Genomic DNA, 24,038 nt, shown 5'->3' on the forward strand with positions numbered 1-24,038 from the left:
GCTAAGCAAACACACACACACCACCAAATAAGTAGCTAGTCCACTGCTTTAGGGGCATCAAAGTGCCATCTGGAATTCATTACAAACTTCACCCAACAGATTTGAGAGAGAGAAGTGCACACCTAAGTGTTGACCACTACAAACTGAACCTATACAGCAGGGTGGATTTGATTTAAATCGAATCGATTTAAATCAAATCACGATTTAAATTACTAGTCAATAAGACTAGATTTAAATCATGGTTTTCTACATACAGACTCCTCGCGCTTAGCTTCTTGTGCAGATCTATTCCCAATAATCTTCTATCCATTTAATTTTTTGAAACTTAGCACTTAAGAGGAAAGGGGTTGGTTCTGTGTACAAAGATTTGCAAAGGTACAATTGGATTAAGGTCTTTTCCTCAACTGCGCAGACACAAATTCACAGTTTTGAGAACCGTAAAACCATCAGCTGTGATATCTTCTAGATAGAAAAATTGCCCAACAATCTTACAGAAACCTCTGGAAGAGCATGACATTGTGAATGGATTAATGGAATTTGTATACCAAAAAAATTAAACATTGGATGACTATACAGACTCATGCTACATAATTAAAAACTAACCCTTATTTCATGATGATAACCTTTGGACTATAATGTATCTTAAATAGAAAACTATCTTTAATAAATTTTTCCTCAAAAAACATTTTATTAAATCCGATTTAAATTTTAAAAATCTGATTTAAATTTTAAAAAATCCATTTTATAATTTTTTTTTTAAAAAAACATTCATTTTTATCCACCCTGCTACACAGTGATGTAGCCATTCTTTCAAAGGAAGGGGAAATGTAGCTATGAACCTCTAACACAGCCAAGCATTTCTAGCAGAAGCAGGCAGCACCTGACTCACCCACACCTGTCCCATTGTTTGATGATTCGGCAACCTGAGAAACTGCTCCAGGATCTGTACAACGGCAGCTGTTGCAGGAACCTCCATGTAATATGAAGAATGAGTCAAATATCTAAAGCGACTTTCCCCTCCAGCATTTCCAACATGGGGGTAATTTAGTTAACACGTATCCCATCCCTCCCAGATCACTGACGGATATTAGCAAAACGGCAAACTTCTCAGCTTGTTTCTCTCATCGCCTGGCGAGCAGTCCGACAAGTTACGCAGGCCATCAAGTACTACACCAATGTTAAGTGCCAGACCAGCAAGCCATCTCCAATAACCATAAATTGGATAACTTAAATACAGTATTTGTTTAATATTAGAGAGAATGTGATCTATTTTGGTATGCAGCCAATACCGGTATTATGCAATCTCATTGTAATTATTTATGGTTACTGTAATTATTTATGGTTACTGGTCTTGTATTTATATGAATATTTATTAGAAGCACGTAAGTATTTATTAGAAGCACTAGTCACCTTTCACTTGAATTCACTTTATATTTGTATTGACTCTTGTATCACTGTATTGTCTTCCCTCCAGTTGTGATCAGTCCACTGGGGCGTTTGGTACTTTATACTGCGGGTGTCTCCTGGTTTGGTGTTTAATGTTTGGGCCTAGGCAGTTTTTCTTGGACCTGCAATGAATAATAGCCCTCTAGTTTAGGCCCAAACACTGGCAAGGAAATTGGAAGTAAGACTTTTTAACTTTTACACAGTAGAGCTAACCCAAACCATCTGCTCTCAGACATTACAGAACAAGCATTAATGGAGAACTAGGAGTGGGGAATTCACACGTGCAATCATTCAGCAAATTCCCCCCCCCCACCCTTGCACACACCAGGTACAGAAAATCCAGCTTCGCGCTGGTCTGGCCTTAAAACTCTAGGGAGGTTATAAAGCCAGTGGCCAAGAGGGCAACACACAGGAGAACAGGGCGGCACTACAGCCATGAAGACTTGGATCCTATATTCCTGTTCTCTCATGGAAAGGGGGAAAGGTAAGTTTTGCCAACTCCCTCCGCACTCACTGCAGTCTTTCATGTTGACCCCAATGTTTCCGAGGGTCACCATTCAGGGGTGACATGACTACAGCGGGAAGTGGAGGTGGAAAGTCTCTATTTAGCTAGCCCAGCTCTACTCACGCCAAGTAGGATGCAAGATAGTTTGGCAAACGGAACACTCAGGCTTGGATCAAATACATGTTGGCGATCTCTCTGAATGCAATAATTATGAAGTGTTCTTCTAGGAGTGAAGAAACTGCCATAAATTCACAAACCCTTTTAAGATAACTGAACATTTCCCGACTTTCCATTGCAGTGTTTACATCTTCTACCCACTAGGTGAAAGAAAGGTGAAAGGAGAACTAGAACAATAAAGCCAAGATAATGCCTATTATAGAACAGGCACAACTATCAAGCATAGCAGGGCTTATAATCTATTCCTCTGTGAGACATACCAAGGCACATGAAAAATTTATTAGTGTTGTTGACTTGCTCCATTTAAAATACATGAGAATACATTTCTCACTCAATGGGATCCCCACAAACTTAATTACAGAAACAAATACTTGATTGAAAACAGGACCCATATTTAAGCACTGGCTGGAATCCTACATTAACCAGACAATTAGCTTTCATTCATAATAAATGATGACACTGTATCAGACTAAGCATGTGAGAAATGTTCTAGCTATAGATGGGAAACAAATGGTCCAGCGAAAAACCCCAGGAGTTTAACAGAATGGTTCCCGTACATACAGTATCACCAAGTGTGTCTGATACTGGGCAAGAGGCGTTGCTTGGTTTGAATGGCAGAACATTTAATAAGTAAAATTTAAGAACTTTCTACACGCAATAGGAAAAGTGTCTTAACATTGTTCTAAACCAGGAAGAGTTTTTTCTTTCCCTTTGTTTATTTTCTGGTGGACATGTTTATTTTAGTTTCTCTTAACGTGAACAGTTTCACATTTGTTTAGCAGATCCTTATTTCCAACAGACATCTTTCCTAAATAAGCAGATTCAGGAATCATGCAGAGTAGAATTAGGCCGTTTTCACATGTCTTACCAACCACGCAAAACTGCGATTTTGCGCAGCTGGTAACACGTGTGAAAATGGCCTAGGTCACCGGGGGGGGGGGAGCCTTGCCTATCAAATGAAGACTTATGACCTGAGATTTGTTTTTTGTTAAAAAAAAAAGCAGCCATTATACTCTACAGAAATATTACACACTATTTTGAGATATCCTCATGGGACACCTTTTGTCTTCACTATTGTGGAAATTCTCTATGCCACCTATGTCCCCATGTTCTGAAAAAGTACAAGAGATTACTACTCACAGAGATTCATGTACCCATGGCACTTCAGGGGTACAATACTGACTTGTATTTTATGATTTGCTTTATTTATACCCATTTTTCTCACCCAGAAAGCATATGTCAGCCAATAAACAATATGAATGGACCAGGATTACAGAATTAAAACAACAAGCAGGGAACCCACAAGGACTCTGAGTGTCCCTGCCCTCACTATTTCTTCTTTCCTTTCCTTTCACTGTAAGCCCTCACAGCCTCTCCCTTCCTCCTGCTTCCTTCTCTCCTTCCCATCCACCAATTAACCTGCTTTTTACATGCTCCCATTTTCAGCTTTCCCGTCTTCCCTCCCTCCCCCCCTCCCAGCCTCTACCCAGGAAAACTGAGGCCACATTGTGCAGCATCTGCTGGGCCTAGCCCAACTGCATGGAGAGGAATCCACAAAGAGTTGTGGGGAGGCCCTCACATTCCCCTGTACCCCCTCCCCTCCTCCTGTCAGCCCCCATATTTTCACTTTTCCCTGCTTCTTTCTCTCCTTTTTACCATCCAAACTATATCTGCTCCCCCATCTTTGGCTATATTTATTATATATTAACTTTATTTCTATCCCACTTTTCTCCATAATGGGAGGCCAAAGCAGCTTACATCATTCTCCGCTCCTCCATTTTATTCTCACAACAATCCTGTGAGGTAGGTCTGGCTGAGTATGTTTGACTAGCCCAAAGTCACCCAGTGAGTTTCTGCAGCAGAGATGGGAGTCACGCCTGGGTCTGCCAAATCTTACTCTGAAATTCTACTATGCTGGCTTTCATGGGGTGGCCACTGCTGAACAGTAGCCAGCAGCTGGGCCTGGGTGAGTCATGCAAGCTGCATTGTGGCAAGTTACTTGGTGGCTGCTGCTGGGCGTGGCCCCAGACAGTCCTCTTTCAAAGGCCAAAACAGCTCTGGAAACGGGTCCTCGCTGTCACCCTCCCTTTCAGGCAGCACCACGGTACAAATTATTTAAACACAATCACTCCAGAGCTGCTTATTGAGTTAATATCTCGAAACACAAACTTCACATTTTCAAATGATGCCTACGGCAGTTTAGGACGGCCACTTTAACCATATCCTGCTGGCTCAGCATATTTGCATATGCAGCTCTAAAGAAATAGAGGCTCTAACCCACTATATTCTCGCCTGTTCAATGTATTGTACTCCTAGAGTCAAATTTCTGGCAGCAATTTTCGATAGCTTAAAGCAATACTCAGAGGTCAAGAAAATTTCCATATTGCTATCTAATACAAATGCGGAAGTGCCTTATAAAGACTCTCTATTCGCAGTTGCAGCAAGAAAGAGAAGAGCATCTATGGCAACTAGCAGGGAATCTGGATAGATATTTCTTTATTTTATAGTCCTAGGGTATTATTTGCTGTAGTTGTACTGATAACGTGTAGTCCTTGGAGTTTATAGAGTCGATAACAATTGTAGATTTTATTTGTTAATTGTAAATTTGCTACAGCCAATGGCTAATTGCAACAAACTTACTACTTTTATCCCCCCTTTCACTGACAGAAACCAAGGCTTGGATACTGTTCCAGTTCCCTAGCAACAGTCACTGAGGGTATCTGTATCTTAAAGCTACAGGTTATCCCTTTTATCACTTGAGGGGATTTAAATCACCACCACACCACTTCAGATTTTTGTGCAAACCTGAGACATTTCTCAGGTTTCTCAGATTCACCTCTGCTGTTGTAGAGGTTTCCAGGCCCTCTTCAAGTTACACAGCTGTGCAGTGAACCAAGATGCCAGATTCCACCTCAAGGGTCAATGGGAGGAAACTTTTAGGGCATTTTTAACCTTCCTCTCTCCTTGAAAGGACTCAAAGTGGGTTATAATGTTATTCTAAAAATACATCTCAGAATACGCCAGATAATAGTTCAAATCTGCAATTATAACAAAAAATTTAAACAGAGGTTAGCGTACAGTCAATTGATGTTTCCTAAACAGGGGGTCATCCTGACCTGGATGGTCCAGGCGAGCCCATTAAAAAAAGCTACGGAATAGTTGCTATATTCCATTTTAAAGCTTTTTATTAGACTTTTAATTAAGTAAGAAATAAGAAAGATGACTTCAAATTCTTCTGAAATCTGATATCTGTTTGAATTATTTACCAAAGAAGTTTTTACAGTCATACAAGATAAGCAGCTGTATCAAACTTCTGCTAGATAAATCTATTCTAAAATGCAAAAATACCAGTTCTCTGTCTGCAACATTGTCTCTCCTACAAAGCATTTTCTTCTAGGACAGAGCAAAAGAGCTGGGATACATATGGTGGCATTAAAACGCTTGCGTGTTTTTTTTAATTACACATCTGTAGTGCCTATTTTAACATTCCAGCCCAGTACTGATAAGATATTGTGACTGGATAAAATTATCCTATTTTCAGTTACTCAGGCATGCTTAACAAGGATGATTCCATTTCTGGTAAATGGTACAAAGAAGTTACAATTCCACAGATGTTCAATGCCTTAGCCATTGATTGTAATCTTTCAGTTATAAATAACTACATAACACAAAGCCGGTACTAGCTTTCTGTGGAACACAATGAACATTATCAAGACAGATTGTTGGTTAGAATTCTTACACAAAATTTTTCAAAATCAGCAAAATAACTAGAAAATTCACCATTCAAATAATTGCAAAACGAATTGTTTTACACAGGCCACAAGATTATTCTATTCACACAACTAATACCGCCTGTCATGGACTGGGACACGGGCCTTTTCTTATACCAAACTGGCCTGTGTGATTCACATTTTTAAATCCAGACCAGGGTCGGGTGGGGAGGAGCAGGATCAAGGGAAGGCAGAGTAATTAAAACTCCAATAGGCTCAACCGGACACCTCTCCTTGCGGTGTGTGGATAACTGACACCTTTAGGATAAATAATTACATGTTGCTTTAGCTTTTGGTAAACCATAAAACTGACTTTGTGGCCTACGTGTGCTTCCGTGACCAGGGGGCAGTTTAGCCATGGAGGAGGAGAGTATAAAGGGGTTTGATAGTCCTTTGTGAGCACTTTAGTGGCTCAGAGCCAATCTACAAGTGATTTCTTTCTTAAACAATTCATGGGAGCGTTTTGCAGAACTTCCAAAGTTTCTTATCCTAAAGACTACAACGTAGCATTTCCGTGTAAATACACCATTGAAAGTATCCCTTGTTAAGCACTACAGATCCACACACTTGCTATTACCCTTGATAGAAAGCAAATCTTGAGTTCTTCTTTTTAAAGCATAAAAGCCAAAAACAGGAGTGAGGGGATACACTCCTTTTAAAACTTTGCTTTTAAAAGTCACAAAGCAAAGATGGAAACGCATGCCCTTGATTTTTTAAAAACTTCTACCAATTAGCTAAAAGCTACAAAGCTTTCAGCACACAGCAAATAAGCTTAGCCATGACTAGAAGCCCTTTAGCCTTTGAAATAATACTGATTTCAATAATATTTTCAATGAAACTGAATTTTAAAAAAACATGCAGCTGGGTTTATACAGTCAAAAACTATGAAACTAATTGATCAGAAGTTAGAGACAGAGATTGAAGTAGTCCAAAGAAAAACCCAAAGACAAAGAATAAACTGCCATTCGATTGGCTAATGTGGAACTGATGATACCAAGTCCCCAAGACAATCTGCACAAGACATAAGCCATAACATCAAGGCATGAAACCTGTCCTTTTCCCTTCCTCTCCTGTTTAACACTGAGCCCGATAAAGGGTCCTGGAGACCCCAAAAGCATACACGGTGTTTTGTGATATTATAGTGGGTCCTAAAAAAAGGTATTGTATGACTTTTGTTTTTGAGGCTTTATTTACCATCTGCTAAGCTCCACCTGGATAGCCCAAGCAAGCCCAATCTGATCAGATCTCAGAAGGTATACTGGCCTTGCTTAGTAATTGGATAGCAGGCCTCCCATGAAGACCAGATTTGCAGAGTCAGACAATGGCAAACACTTCTGTTAGTTTCTTGCCTTTAAAACCCCAGCGGAGGTCACCAAAAGCCAGCTATGACCTGATGGCATTTTCCACCACCAAGCTCTACAGATCAAAGGCAAAAAAAATCTTTCTTTCTGCAAAACTGCATAGATTTTGAAGTATGTCAATCATGCAGATCTCCATTCTCAGCAACCCAAAGTAGGCAGCTTTCTCTTGCTCTCAAGGTGATTAAGCCCCCTTTCAAAAGAGCGCACAAGGGAAAATTTGTTATCACAAATGTGTGAACAATGGGAATGTCATATGCCAGTCTTCAAGTGAGCATTCTATCCCCTCTATTGCTTGTGCAAATGCTGTCATCCATGTGACACTGTGATTTTCCCAAACCTGCATATAGGAAATACTCCCAGTATCTTCCCGAAACATATGCATGGGGGAAAGTATTCCTCCCACACACACCATTAAAATAATATCAGAAAGTTCCCTTAGACAAATAAGGAGCATAAACAGATTTCATGCCAAGGAGGGAAGTTCCTTTTCCGTCTCACAGATGTCGTTATGTGGATAGACAACTGATCGATGTCAGACTTTTTTTCATTAATGCAAAACCCATGCTTTACACAAAGAGAATGCTCTCCCTGTGCGCAGCACGGGAATCAGACCCTAGGCTATGAATTGTGCCTACAAGCACTTTGTGTCAGGGGCCAGCACCAGGGGACCATATCTTAATAAATCCCTCTACACATGGAAATCTGCTGTGTTAACAGTCATGATGGTTCGTTCATTCATTCATTCATTCATTCATTCATTTATTCATTTATAGTCTGCTTTTCTCACTGAGATTTAAGGCAGATTACCTAGTGTGAGATTAGTACAATCAGTAACAAGGACAAGCATTTCCATAACAGTGTCAAGAACATTTCCATAAACAGTATCATAGGGTAAATGAATACAAGTTTACAAAGACGTAGCATTAGCAAGGAACCAATATGGGGTTGAAGAATGACTGAAAAAGACGACAATCAATTCTAGGACTGACATTAAACAACATGAAGCACATGTAGTATATAGGAGTACATATTCAAAGTGACAGGTAATATGTAAGGCAACATAATTGTGAAGTCTATGGTTCCTAACTCATTGGCAAAACATCTGAGACTCCCTCCCTACAATACCGCCCTCCTATCTGAGAAAAAAGCCTTTTTGAATAATTCAGTTTTGTATTGTTTACAGAAAGCCAGGAGAGTGGGGGCTCTCCTGACCTCCTCAGGCAGACCATTCCATAGGGTAGGGGCCACCACAGAGAAAGCCTGTGTATGAGCTGCTGTTGATTTCCCCCATGTGCAGGCTAGCACTTGCAAGAGACCCTGTTTAGATGAGCGAAGCTGCTGTGGAGGGACACAGGGAGGGAGGCAGCCCCATAGGTATGTCGGGCCAAGGCCATGAAGAGCTTTGTATGTAATAACCAATAACTTGACCTGAGCACAGTAACTGACAGGTAGCCAGTGGAGTGACTGTAGGATGGAAGTGATGCTCCTGCTCCTCCTCGCTCCTGCTAACAGTCGAGCTGCAACATTTTGCACTAACTGGAGCCTCCTAGTTAACATAGATGGGAGACCAATGTATAGTGCATTACAATAGTCAAGTTTTGATGTTATCATAGCATGGATCCAGGTGGCCAGGTCGGCTGTATCAAGATAAGAAGCCATTTTCCAGGCTAGAGTGAGGTTGTATTAAGCAATTTTTGCAGCTCCCTTGTTTTTCTAGTACTAGCGCTGGATCCAGTATAAGCCCTAGGCTCTTAACTGAGTCTGCAAGGGTCTTTCAAGATCTCTGACTTCCTAACAAGCATTATTTTAGTCTTGTCTGGGTTCAATTTTAATTTGTTATTTTTCAACCATTTCACCACAGCTGTCAGGAAGAGATCTAAGATTTCTACTGCATCCTGTGGGGACCTGGATAGCGAGATATAGAGTTGGGTGTTGTCTGCATATTGATGACATCCAACTCCTAGCTGTGAACGAGTTCTCCTAAAGGTTTTACGTAGAGGTTGAATAACATGGGAGATAAGATTGTGCCCTGTGGAACCCCACAAGATAGTTCCCATTCTGGAGGTAGCTGATCTCCGATGGCAACCCTCTGAGTCTGTTCCATGAGAAACAATTTAAACCAGTCCAGGGCACATCCTTTGATGCCCACTTCTGTTTCTAAGCACCTCATGAGCAACTTCAGCCAGGCTGGGAGAAAGTTTCAGAGATCAACCATCTGGGACTTTTCCATGGAACTGGGATACCACTAGAGCAAAACTGCTTTCACAGAAAAAGCCCCTTGCGATTACCCTTTTCCTGTGCATTTTGGCCATTTAAACATTCAAACACAGAGTCAGACATTCACATTCACACCTTCCATGTAACTGGGATAATGTCTGAAGACTAATGGACAGTTATCCAGAAGGAAAACGTTAAGGGCTTTTTTTCTGGAAAAAGAGGTGGTGGAACTCAGTGGGTTGCCCTCGGAGAAAATGGTCACGTCTGGTGGCCCCGCCCCCTGATCTCCTGGCAGAGGGGAGTTTAGATTGCCCTCCGCACCGCCGAGCGGCGCGGAGGGCAATCTCAACTCCCCTCTGTCTGGAGATCAGGGGTCAGGGCCACCAGCCATGTGACCATTTTCAAGAGGTTCCGGAACTCCATTCCGCCACGTTCCAGCTGAAAAAAAGCCCCTGGTTCCATCTGACTTGTTCTTAACAGAACAGAATGCTTAGCTGCAGCCAAGCAGCACTTTCTTAAAACTGTGTTCTTTCATCATTATCAAACAAAATATCTGGCTGTGGACTTTACCGCCAGCAACTGATATTGCAGAATAGTTTGCCTTTTAAACAAATATCAGTTAATAGCTAGATGTTGAGAGGGGAGTGGCTGCTTAACTTTAAGTTGCTTTCATTTAACATGCCACGGCATAAACAGAAGGAAAGATTAATTCTGTCTCCCTGTGTCATTTTCCCATCCTCAGATGAAGAGAGCTCCAGAACAATTTACCTTGTTGGGGAAAACATGCAAGCACCTCACAGACTGCCAGTATGCCTCCTATAGTAAGGTAAGCAGAAGTTGGAGAAGTTGGAGGTCAAGAAAACAGCACAGGAGGAAACCCCTTGGATCCAAAAGCCTACAGATGCTGATCTCTCAAAATAAAGTGTGTTGAAGATCTACTCAAGGATTTTCCAGCACCTCATCTAGTTCGGCTATAAAACAGGCTGCAAAACCGGGTCTTCAGATAATGGAACGATATAAAATGATAGACAATGGCTTGGATCCAGAAGACTGAGAGAGGCGCTCATAGAAAGGGTCTTTGTGGCATTTACTTTGCATCTTTTATAAAGCCGTTCTTTAGAAACCAGAGACCCTTAGGAATGGTGTGCATGGGCTACAGTGAAAAGGAAATGAAGTGGAAGTGTCTTCATACAGGATGAGTGAAGCTTCCTGCAGGTTTCACAATCTACATAGCAAAAACATAGATACTCTGGCTCAGCTGTCAGTCTCCTTCCATATGCTTCAGGCAGGTTGCCTGCCTTGTTAAGAAATGTGGTGTGAACTTTAAGTGTTCATTAACCATTTTAGGGTTTTTTAATGGTCATGAAAATAATAACAAGACTACTACAGAGATTTGGAAAAGGGCAGTAGCTTTATGACACCGCATAGGCTCCAACTAACCGAAACTGTCTGTAGGGGACAAGTCACTATTTCCTGGATCCCCAGGGGTGCTGCCAATTCCTCAAAGGTGTCAAAATGCAAAATTTGAAGACCGGAAAGTGAATCCTTGCCAGAGTAGAATGCCAACACCAGCCTCTCTTCTAACCCGCTGCTTAAAGCCAAGAGGGAAGTCCCAAGCCCTCTGGGTGTTAACACTAAGAAGTCAACTTCGCAGCGTAGGCACCTTCAGTAGGCAGGCTGAGTCCAGAAAGCAATTACTTGAGCAGCTTATGGCAAAATGGTTAAAGTACTGGGTTCAAACTGAAGCAGCAGCAACTGAGTAACTTCACACAAGTCTAATTAGTAAAAGTTCATTAATGGAAGTGCAAAATGCAAATTATAAAAGCTATAAAAGTGTGCAATGAGATGGAATGTGGGTGCCCGCCTCTCTAATGCTTTGTCCTTAGGAGCTGCCGAAGTCTTGCACCTGTGACACCAACTCATCCTCTTATCCAGCTGAGAACCGACATCTCTGCTCCAGCCTCCCAGCAAACATTCTCTTCCCCCAGGCTAATAAATCTATCCACATCTTAGCTAGGCCAAAAAAGCCTGAACACAAAGTGTTTGAAAGGACCAAGAAATGAGCTATGTGAGTTTCTTGACACTATTAACCTCGAATTTCTGCTGCAAAAATGCAGAGTTTGTATTTTCAGAGAAGAGGTATTTAGATTAAACTCCATACGTGTAACTTGCAAATCAGCTCCATCGCTATAAAAAAGTTGTGTCTGTCTTTTCACCCCTATTACTTGGAGCATTTGTATACGCACAAACCAAAATCAGACAGACGTCACATTTCCTTGAGTTCTGCAAAGCACTCCTACATCTACATATTTCAGGTTTCTGAATTATAAGGTCTGGAAATTAAAACTATACTATATAAATGAAACTTAAAGGTTTCATCATTTCAAACCCTAAGAGCAAGACTAAACTGCCTTTAAGTTGCAGAAAGACTTGTTTAAGCAAACTGTTGTAACTTACTATCCACCCTATAAAAATCTATTATCTTTTGCACGTGAATCAGTTCTTTCTCTCATCATCAACAGCACATTTAATTACCTAACAACATTACAACTGACTGTTTACAGGACATCAGGGCCACTTTTTCTGCTGAACAGCTTTTCACAGGAAGTTTCAGTCACTGCCAACTAAATAACCCATTAATATTAGTCATACTTCTTCTCCTACTACTTCATCAAGTTAACAAAAGCACTGAAGTATTGGGGGGGGAGGTACCAAATCCTACTGCTGTTCAGGAAGCACTTACTGGATTATGTCACCTAGAAAAATTGCATTCATTTATATAATCTGCTTTCCTGACATTCAAAAGGCATTGGAGAGCCTGTTTTATCCTCTCAAAACACTCTGTGGGGTGGATCAAGCTGAGAGGTCACCCAGTGAGTATTGTATCCAAATGGGAATTTGGACCCAGCTTCCCACCTCCATGCTCAATATTCTAATGAATATACAAAGGCCAAGTTTATTATTAGCTTCACCATTCCATTAATACATTGACTTTAAATTAGCACCACTGCTCCCAGATATAATGCAAATAAGGAAATGAACTGAGCATGCGCTGATATTGCAAACACTCACCACAAATGCTTTCTCAGAACAACTTGTTCAGATGTTAAATGATATTCACAGATGGACTCTTATAGCACCTCATCAGTTAGCTGCTGTTCTCTAAGGAGGAAGCAATCTCACAACTACACTAAGGCTATTTTAGAAAGTAAGGCTGGAACCATGTTAGCGCTAAAGCTTTTATTTCCACTAAATCTTGTTGACAATTCAGAAAAATGTAGTGATCAGTGGTATCAAAAGTTATAGAAAGGTCAGAACTACTGGTAAAGAAGACATTACACTGCTGATTTCCAGGTGAAGAAATGAAGTTCACTGAAGAAGAATGCGTTCAACACAAGCACATGAATATTAATAGCCATGGTCTTTCAGAAACGACAGAAAAAGCAATTCTTTTGTATACGAGTCAGGGCAATTACTGAGCATGTTGATTCAGAAACTAAAATTAAAAGACACTGTGCTATTTGTACTAACATGTGGGTGAACTTTAGACAGGGAAATAGCTACATTTAGAGAGCAAATAACATGATGTACCACTACCTTTCTTTCCACTAAAATATTTGGTGAAGACTGGGTTTTACCTTAATTTTTTTTACAATATTAACAAGGGCTTTATCCCAACCTCTCTCTATGTTCTAACTGATGAAGAGGCGCATTGAAAACACTTCCCTAAAAATATTTTAAATAAGGGTGATTTATACATTTGCACCTGAGATACACACACATGGCTTTTTCATCAAGTTAGACAATTAGTATCTTCAAAACTGCAACTTGGAAGTTTTAATCCTGCAACTGTTCTTGCAGTTCTCAGTAAAAATCGTATTAGATGCCAAGACTCTTTGCCCCAACAATTCAGACGTCAGCCTTTGAAGTTAAGGCAACATGCCTTCAGTTCTGTGCAGGGCCGGATCGATGGGCGGGGGGGGGGGCGGGGGGCAGGAGCGTGCTGGAGCTGGCGGCAGCAGTGCAGGCAGCTGAGTGGAGGGCTGGGAGGCCGCCATGCCATTCGCCTGCCCCGCCAATGGGGCGGCTGGCTTGCTGCGCACGCAGGAAAGGGAGTGTGCGGCAAGCCGGCTGCCCCATCAGTGGAGCAGGCAAACGGCGAGGGAGGCCTCCCAGCCCTCTGCTCAGCCACCCGCGCTGCCGCCACCAGCTCTGCATCGCACCATGTGCCGGGGTGGCCAGCACGCCCCTGGGCCCTGCGTGATGACGTAACAGAAGTGACGTCATCATGCAGTGACGGGAGCGCACGCGGCGGAAATGCCAGTCTTGGGTTGCCCTGGGCGCTGGCAAGCCTAGATCTGGCCTTGGTTCTGTGGAAAGACAGACACATATCATTCTGGAGTAATTAACGTAAGAAGGGGAGGGTGACATTGACAGAGCCTTCAGAGAGGTGAAAATGAATATAACAAACCCTCTGAGCAGCGATCTCCACAGCTCTGTCTTTTTAAACTATGCTTCACATCAAACATTGAGTCTCCCTACACCTGAGCATTCCCATGTAAGATGTCTTGTGTAGTGAGACTCTATATGGTGCTGTATTCTTCTTCTCTTTCCCCCCCGCAAACTTTTATTGGCAAGTTACATATAACAATTAACAATCAACAAATAACAGATCAACCAATATTATACATATACAAACAATTTTGGGATTGTCCAGTGTGATAACATTGTCTATCATTAATGATTTACAGAGCTGAATAATACAACAATTAGCATTATCATAATGTTCCTTAATGGTTAGATGAGATATACACATAATTACAATGTAAAATAACCAGAGTTTGTTACAGTTTGTAAAAGTTTCGATTTTGGATGAAGATTATTTCTTTCTATATAAGTGAAAAAGGGGAACCATTTTTCGACAAAATTTGTATCCGCAGGGAAGTGTTCGGCTTTATGTATGTCGTCGGTTACTTTGTCAAGAATAAAGTTATTCCATATTTTCCCCAACCAATTCTCAATTGTTGGTATGTGATTAGCCTTCCAGAACGTAGCTATGACGCTTTTTGCCGCAACAAGGAAGGATGCTATAAGCTCCCTTCTAATTTTTGGGATTGATCTAGAAAAATTAATTTGGGATCTAATGGGACTGTATAACCTGCTATCAGTTTGATTTCACTCAGTGCTTCATTCCAAAATTTAGAAATGTGATGGCACTCCCACCAACAATGGGCATAGGTGCCTTCTTGCCCACAGTTCTTCCAGCACAAGGGAGATGCAGAGGAGGAGATTAACGATATCTTCTTCGGGGTTAAATACCATCAATGGATGATTTTATATGTCTGCAGTTTTATCACATTTATGTTAGAATTGAAGATGTAGGAAGACCAGATCCTTTGCCACGTGGAGCTCGCTCTATCTACTCCACAGTCTTTATACCATCCAGTTTGACAGCTCAGTTGGTTTTTACTAGAGAGGTGTAATATAATTTTGTATAATTTAGCTATTATTCCTTTCCTTTGAAAAGTAGCATTGTCTAACAATGTTTCAAATTCTGTTAGAGGTCTTTTAACTATTGCTTGGAGGTCAATCTTTTCTGCCATATTTTTTAATTGTAGATATTTGTACCAACGTATTTTATCTTTTAATTTATGTTCTAATTCTGCTTTCTCTAATAGTCCTGATTGAGTTGCTATGTCCTCCAATTTAGTTATATTTGCTTCCCTCAAGGCTGCACTAAAAGAGGTATCTGTTCCTGGGTGAAACCAGTGTTGCCAGAGAAAGGAAGCGTGTCTGGATATTATAGGAGTTAGTTTTTGCCTGTATTGGTCCCATGTTTTAAATATTGATATCAACAGTTTGTTTGGGTTGATATACTTCGGACGGTATATATTCTTTTCCCAGATTATATCACTGATTGCACTCTTGTTCAAAATGGCTTGAGTTATCTGAACCCAATCAGGAGGGTTTTCCGAATAATATAGTTGCAGGAAATCGGTCAATCTTATCGCCGCTTGGTATATTTTCAGATCGGGGTAATTAAAGCCACCGTCTGAGGATTTCAATTTTAATTTTAATTTAATATGGTGCTGTATTCTTGATTCTTAGATCCATTCAGGTTAAACAAATTTACCTAAACGTATCCACATCCAAACAGTATCATCACTGCTGGATGGCAGGCTTAATATTTGGTGATGATGTCCTGCTGGGTTTTTGGGGGGGTGGGGGGTGTTTTAAGGTAAATACCATATGGCCCACTGATAGTTTTACCTGGAGTATTTGGTGATCTATTTCTGAATAAATATTATCATATAAGCTACAATGGAGCTTTAATCTCTACCACAACTACGATAACAAAAAAAACTGCTGTCATGTTCATCCCACAACAATAAACTAATGGTTGACTAAGATACAGCAAACAACAGAGATGGTCAGATTCTCCAAACTGCTTTAATTTAGATATGAGGGAATAATCTGTAACTTTTCAGGAGAAATAGCAAATCAAGAATTGCACTTTTGAATTCTCATTAACAGATTGTTTTTAACATTATCTTTGGTTCTTTTGGTATTTGCAACTGTAGCAATGCTATTTGTATGCTTTGAACATTCTTCATTTATGTATATTTTCTATTTTTGCTATAATAAAAAATTAGGAAATGAACTACTGGTCTGATCACAAGCTCCTTCAATATGAACCAGAAGTAAAGTTCTTCTTTTATCTGTCAGCTTCGAATGCTAGCGTGTAAGTATTTTTTTTTGTTGAACATTCTGAAGAGAAGAAAATAAATGATGAAATTTGTTCTGCAAGGAAAGTTATTTTTGGAAATAAAATTTGGACCAAGGGAATCCTTCCACCAAGTGAGGGGTTTTGTTCTGGAAGAAGACTCCTTCCTTATTTGGATCAAACCTCAAGTTCTTCTCCTGTAAAAAGAAACTTGTCCCTTGCGGTGAAGGCTGCATGGATCTGCCCCCCATTTTTTCAGAGAATTAGATGGAATCCTTCCCCAACTCTCTTTGACTGAAGAGAGAGTTCATCCAAATGGATGAGGCTGCACAGATCTAACATCCACTTTATGTCACTCACTGCGTAGCAGAGTTACACCCTTCAAAGACCACTGACTTCAACAAAAGGGTGTAACTTCGTGTAGGATTGCACTGTCAATCAGCAGAAACGTGCGAAGTTAGCTGTCAAAAACCAGAGCTATGAATAATACTGCTGAAGTTTTAGTTTAAGAAGTGGTAGTACATACTACAATGCTGAAACCTCAATATACTTGAGCGTATTGTATCCATCCTTTATTTTAGTTCCAATCCAGCTGTTTTTATAAACTACAAATTTCTTATATCCTAAGCTGGCGAGATAAGTAGTATGAAAACACATATTTAGTACTGCAAGCTGGCATCACATTATCACATACTATTTGCAGACATGTGACAAGGTAGAGTAGTAAATATAGGGTTGGCATACAGAGGAAAGACACTCAGTTCTCAAAGATTCTTATGTGCTCCACCCCACATACTAGGCACAGTTATTAGATCATTAAAATCCAAGTCTGCCAATTAATGCCAAAACCTGTATTCATCTAGACACATGTATAAATTAAAAACCAAGTCTTGTAAATTAGCAAGAAAAAGTACCCAGTCTAACTTTACATTACAAAATAGATATTAAATAACAGAAACTTCAGGGGAAAGGTAATATTAGACCAATACCACACAGTTTCTCAACTTGGGTGAGGGGCACAGTCCTAACAGCAACAATTCCAGATGCAAGTGCTTTCTGAGGGTGGAAAGACATGTTTCTAAGTACCTGAGGATGCTCAAGTGAACTTCATTTCATATGTTCCCCCCTCCAAGTAGTTCATACCGTCACACTTCAATTTGCTCCACGTAAATACATTCACGCATTCAGTATCAGTTCTTCTTCAGTTCAGCTGCTCAAAATATCCCAGTTTTCCCCACCTCCCACATCCATTCACTGAAATACAGATTGTGACACCTTAAAGAAATACAAATTGGCAAGTCAAAGAAGTCTACAGTACTTGTTCTAATAGCAAAAACAGAACTAAATTGGTGCTTTGTCCTCCGGACACACCGGCAGATGCAAGCACACAAAGGGAGCTCCCATAAAAGCAGCATTCACATGCACCAAGCAAGAATAGCCTGCACATGAATTGAGGACCACACATAAAATCCTGCATTCAAGCATCCCCAGGTAATCCATAACATGTATTTCCACTCTCAGTGACAGACCACACCTGTTTCTCTGAAGGCAACAGAAACCCTACCATAGAGATTCCATAAGTCACCTCCGTGCTTTCTGATAAAACCTTGAACAGCAATCTACGAACAACTTAAAAGTTGTATTGTCAAAGGCTTTCACGGCCAGAGAACAATGGTTGTTGTGGATTTTCTGGGCTGTATAGCCATGGTCTTGGCATTGTAGTTCCTAACGTTTCGCCAGCAGCTGTGACTGGCATCTTCAGAGGTGTAGCAGCAAAAGACAGAGATCTCTCAGTGTCATACTCTCAGAGATCTCTCAGTGTGACAATAAGTGATCTCTGTCTTTTGGTGCTACACCTCTGATGATGCCAGTCACAGCTGCTGGCGAAACGTCAGGAACTGCAATGCCAAGACCACAGCTATACAGCCCGGAAAATCCACAACAACCAACTGAAAAGTTACCTAAATTTTCTTTTCCTGAATAGCATTAGTCACATTTGGCTACATCATTTCACCTGCTTCAGCTTATATTTAGAGTCTTCCCCCAAAGATTTGGTTTGGTTACTTTGAACAGACAGAAAAGATTAAATGAAAATTAAAGCAAGGCACACAGAACCGGCAACAACTCTAAGACAGACAGTACCGTGAAACCTTTATTTCAGACCATCTGAAAAGATCACAAAGTAAGTCAGCAAGCTTATGTGTTTACCAGAGTGCTTCATCAGGGCTGACTAGGCCGAAACCTAGGGGCCCCGCAGGGACTAGGGGCCTGTCACTTTGTTTTGCTGAGGCACAACCTCCACATAAATTACAATTAATTGATTCTCTTATATAACCTCTATTAATAAGATAATTAACCACGTCCTTATTGAAGTGAAACACGTTGTTTCTTATATTAAACCAATTATCCATAAATTATATATTTTTAATAAATAATAAAAATTTTATTCACTTCAAAATATTACCGTATTGAACAACTATACCCCCAAATGTGCTTTCCTGAAGAGTTCTACTAGCGCAATAAAAATATTAAAAAATTGTGAATAGAATTCTTCAGGAGACCCTCAAAATGGATACAGGGCTATGTAATTCAGTCTAGTACCTACCGTACCAGGGTCAGGCTATCAGCAGTAGTGGGTGAAAGACTGAAGTGCCGGTGGGGGCCCAAAATATCTGAAAGCCTCGGGGCTCTCCCATGGGTTAATAAGGCCCTGCGCTTCATCACAGGAGATGTTAAGCGAAAACAAAATTAAAGTGAGGGAGAGGGGCAATGCTTCCAGGCCCTGAGCAAATGGCCCTAGTCTGTGTTTAAAAACATGGGATGAGGGATATGCTATGTAGATTTAATTAGTTGAGATCTAAGGCTTCACCAAAGACTATGAGGACAAAAACTAGACATCACTGCTTCATCCCAACAGCCTTTGATGCAACTTTAGATCTTTTCGCCTCACTCCCTCCTCCTCCCTCCTCTTTTTTTTTTTCCTTTTTAGCCTCTAACCTGATCAACGGTCTTTATGAACCAAACAGCTTGCCGACTACTTGTTAAAGTTTTAATTGGTAATAATAAAAGCATTACAGAGCTGTTGCCTTAGGATTTATTTTAATGATCCAACACAGAGACCTGCAATTTTTGAAGACTAAAACCAAGCTTTTCCCCCCATTGCTATTTTTCCTAAGTCTTCTTGTATTTCAATTAATTCCGAAATAAAAACCCATGTATATCAGCTGCTACATGCTAGGTACACCTAAAGTTCAGTAACTAATTCATTGTGGTTTTGTTGTGCAATCATATATAAACAAAAACTAAGGAAAGGAGAAGAAGAGATTTAATGCTATATTGTTGTTTGCCCAAGACTTAAACAGGTCTGACGGCCACTGCCAAAACATACTTCGCTCCCACACAGTTATAATCTGAAATGGTTTGCGGATCTATATTTCATGTCTGTGAATATCCAGCACTGACCTGGATAGCTGGATAGCTCATCTGAAATGAAAGTAAGAAATGCATCCTATGTATCCAACAAAGTGGGCTGTGACTCATATGGAAACAAATGTTAGCCCTTTAAGGACTTTTTTTTTAATTTTAACACATCTCCCCCAGTTAAAACTTAACACATCATTATCCTGTGCCGTACATTTAAACTAAGGTATTGCATACACACACCCTCAACCTAGGTATTTCCTAACTTAATGCGCTTGAATAGTTTTCAGAAACCAGTCTTCAATACAATATAAAAATTGCCAACTAATTATTGAGAGACCTGGTTTTAACATGTATGGCCTATATTCAGTGCATTGCTGCTGATGTGTTTCAAAAAGGGCAATATAGTTATTATTTTATTTCTTTATTCTCACTGAGACTCAAGGTGGATTACACGGTGTGTTTCAGTACAGTCAATTTCAAACACATTGCAATTAACAATGTAATTGGGTATATAAATGCAAACTTGCAGAGATTTACAACTAAGAAGAATTCAATAGAGTGATGAAGAAATGCTTATAAGCAATTATAAGATTGATATATTAAACAACCCAGTAGGATCATACTTACAGCAACAGACAGTACATAATAGTAAAGTCTATAGTCCCTTTCCGTTTACTAATGCATCTCTCTGAGACCACTTCCTTACAGCACAGCCCTCCTATCTGAGTAAAAGGGCCTCATCAATAATTCAGTTTTGCATAGTTTATGGAAAGCCAGCAGAGCAGTAGTTTTCCTGGCCTTTTCAAGTAGGTGGTCCCATAAGGTGGAGACCACCACAGAGAATACACGTGTATGGCTGCATGACATTGCCTCATCCTTACACAACAGAAATGGCACCATAGGCATTTTTTTAAAAAAATCCCCAAAATAACAAACTAGTTTGTTTACTTTAGAGGGGAATGGTCAGGTGAAATCAGGAGCTGAAAATTTCTGAGGTAATTCAACATATGTATCTTCAGTTATGCTCTCCGCAGATACTTAAAAGTTTCTGTTTCGAGGCTTTGGTTCCCTTGTTTCTCCCCAACTACTCTAGTATATATATTTCTTTTAGTATTCTCTCTCTCTTCTGGAGTTAGGAATGCTGGTACCCACTTTCTAGGACCCCAATTCCCTTCACACACCAGTGCTTTCCTTCAGTTGTTAATTGAATCTGAAGGACTCCCACAGGCAATTTCCAACTACACCCGACCAGAGATCTCTTCACTCTCCTAAGCTACCTCCTTGTTCGACTGGGATGGGGAAATCTCCTCTCCTTAGAAGATCTATCCCCTTTCTTTGGCCCATTTGGGAGTCTGCACCTACTTCCCAAACCTCCTTGCCAACTTTCCCCAGTTCTCCTGCTAGTGTTAAACTGCTCTCCATTAGGACTCCATCTCCCAAGTCTTTACACTTGACCTCTCTCTGCCAGGACTGAAAACAGACCCTCTCTGTAGCTCAAAGCTCTCGGACTCTGTGAGGGGTTAACTCTTAACAGTCCTACAGCTGTGTACAGCATTTCCAGGCTTTTGAAAATGTGCAGTCCATCACAGGCTGCTTTACAGTAAATTGCAGAGTGATTGTACCGCCAAGGGCCACTCCCACTCTGTTTAAATTCAGTATGACCTCTCATTTACCCCAAATAATGTATAGTTGTAAATCAAGGGCACTATACAGAATTTTCATTCCAGTGTAAATAGAAAGATTTTAAGCTTACCTTGATGTCTGGTAAATTTCCTAGGGAACAGGCATTTTAATTTTTTTCCTATTTCTATTCATGTCCCTTTGTTTTAAAACTAGGTATTTAAAATAGAGGCTGCGGACAGGGGATAAAAAAGGGGGCCACACTACCATCACTTATTATAATCTGGTACAGGAAAGGAATAAGAGACTTGCATCGCACCTGCAGACTGCTTGTTTAAAATATGATCTGACCAAGAGATGAGTGAGACTGGAGTTCCAAGATGCCACACTCATCCATATTTCAATTCCAGCACAAAGCTATATCCTCCTTACCGATTCCCAACTGCCTATTTATTTAAATATTCATACGTTGCCTTTTCTTGTGACTTAAGGCACACTGTAATTCTAAAAACTAAAAACATAAAAAACACAGTAAAACCCCATTTTCCCCCATCACCCAAAAAATGCCTGCACCCTACTGTATATCCTATTAAAAGCCAGAGCAAATAAAACGGCCTTACAGAGCTCCCTTAAAATGGGGAAAGGGAGTGCTTTAGTTATGAGCCCTAGACCACGAAGGGCATTAAAGGTCATAACCAGCACCTTGAACTGAACTCACAAATTAACTACCAAGCACTTAAGCTGTTTTAAAATAAGCAAGATATATTACCGTTAGCAAACAGAATAATCAGGCTCTAGCACTCTGAACTAGCCAATGTTTTTGATTTACCTTCAAGGGCAGCCCATCATAGAGCATGTTACAGTAGTCCAACAGTGAGGTTAAAGAAGCACTGATTAGCACAGCCAGATCAGCTGAGCCTAAGAAAAGAGAGAGGTGGTAAACCAAATGTGGCTGATGAAAACCACTTGGTCACAACACCAACCTCCATGTTAAACAGCAGGACTGGTCCATAAGCACCCTCTCCAACGTTCTTAACTTGCTCAGTGAATGTCCACTCCACTCAAAATAAGTCAATCCAGCCCCTCCAAAGTACCAGCCTTCCTAACCAACATTACTTCCATCTTGTATGGATTCAGATTTATCTTGCTCTACATTATCCATTGGGCCACAGTCTCAAAACACTTGTTTGTAGACCAGACAGATGTTTGTGAAGGCATTCACTTCAACAAGACGATGGATAAACAAACACATTCTGACTGTGATCCAGAAGAAAGCAAAAAAAACCACAAGGCTATTTTAACTGTGGTTAGACAAACATTCGCCTCAAGATCAACTTTTAAAAGGAATGAGCAGAACCAGCCTTTTTATTGACAATGCAATTTCAACTCAGGTAAGAATGATAAAGCAGAAGTAAAAACAACCAGGGATCAAGAAGACATTCAAAATTAATAATTTCTCATTAAGACATTTATGCTGAAGAGAGAACATTAAGTTAAGGCTGGAGCAATTTCTGAGAACCCTTAAGTTCAGCAGGTATTCCCTAAACTATTACAGCTTATAAAAATTCACTTCTGTCTGATACAAACACCAAAACATTCTAGCTGTTGCGCACATGTTCCCTAGATGAATGCAAAAAGAACAAGAAATCCACAATTAAGACAGTAACAGTCCTACTTAGGTCAAAAGCTGTCAAATCAGTGAAGCTTTCAGGACTGAATTTTAAAAAAACCAAACAGGCCCAAGGCCACACCTTGGACGTCCCTAGGTTTGGACACCCTTTCCTTCCCTCCTGTCATCCCATACCACACGGAGACGGATGGCTCACTGGTTTAGACCTGGAAATTTGTCATGGCATCAAAACTGAGTACTAGCAACTTGCTTCTTGCCTACAAACCAAGATTAAAGTGTTCTTTAGAAACTTGGTGTATAAGTATGTATCATAAGAAACTGAACATCACAAGAGGAAGAGGAGGACACAACATTCTGAGGATCAGGAACCATGGGTTGTGTATGACACCTGAATGCAGCGACAGCCTCTTCATTCTCATTTGCTCAAAAATGAAACCAATAGCAAGAAAGATAAATATTCCACAGAAAACAAAGTTATTGAAAACTCAGTAATTTTCATTCATTTGCATCTTTAAAATACCAAGCAATCACATTCTGAATATATACAAGTCTAGTTTCCTTACCATTTCCTCATTATGCCTTCACCTAATTTATATTAGAATGAATGTCATTAATTTTCACAGTTAGTTCTCATGCCTGATTTGCCAAAAAAAAGTGTCAGTGTGTATTAATCTTAAAATTACCTTTTCAATACAAAGTCAAAAAGTTTGCTTGTGAGGAATAAAAAAATGTTAGTGCTAAAAATCAAATTCTCAACAGTAAATAGCCTTAGCAGACATAAATGTTATTTGCTCGCGGGAAGCCATCCACTGAAAAAGACTGCCAATGTTTTAGCAAGTTATACACTTGAATTCAAATGCAGAAATATTTAACACAGACAGATATGCCTAAAGAGAGAATATGGGAAGCTGCTTAACACAAACTTTGCATGATGAGAATCCAAAGAACGCCGCGCATGAGCACAAATAGGCACACGTGGGCAAATTGCCAGTTTTGCCCACACACTGCATCATTCTTTACCGTGTCTCATATTGTTCAGGTAGGTCCCCCCATCAGAAGAAACTTGGGGAATTGATAAAAACTGCTGTGGGAATTGGGGCAGGGAAAAAAAACCCCATCTACATGCACCAAAGCAGCAAGCAATTGGATCCTGGCATCTGAATAT

At 40.3% G+C, this 24,038-nt stretch overlaps 1 protein-coding gene across 1 annotated transcript in view; it reads right to left on the reverse strand.

Annotated features, from left to right (window-relative positions):
* The window catches only part of PRKCA (protein kinase C alpha), a 333,406-nt gene that overhangs the window by 292,479 nt on the left and 16,889 nt on the right, over positions 1-24,038 (reverse strand). The window lies entirely within an intron of this gene.

The sequence above is a fragment of the Eublepharis macularius genome, chromosome 4, assembly GCF_028583425.1.
Source record: "Eublepharis macularius isolate TG4126 chromosome 4, MPM_Emac_v1.0, whole genome shotgun sequence".
Lineage (NCBI taxonomy): Eukaryota > Metazoa > Chordata > Lepidosauria > Squamata > Eublepharidae > Eublepharis > Eublepharis macularius.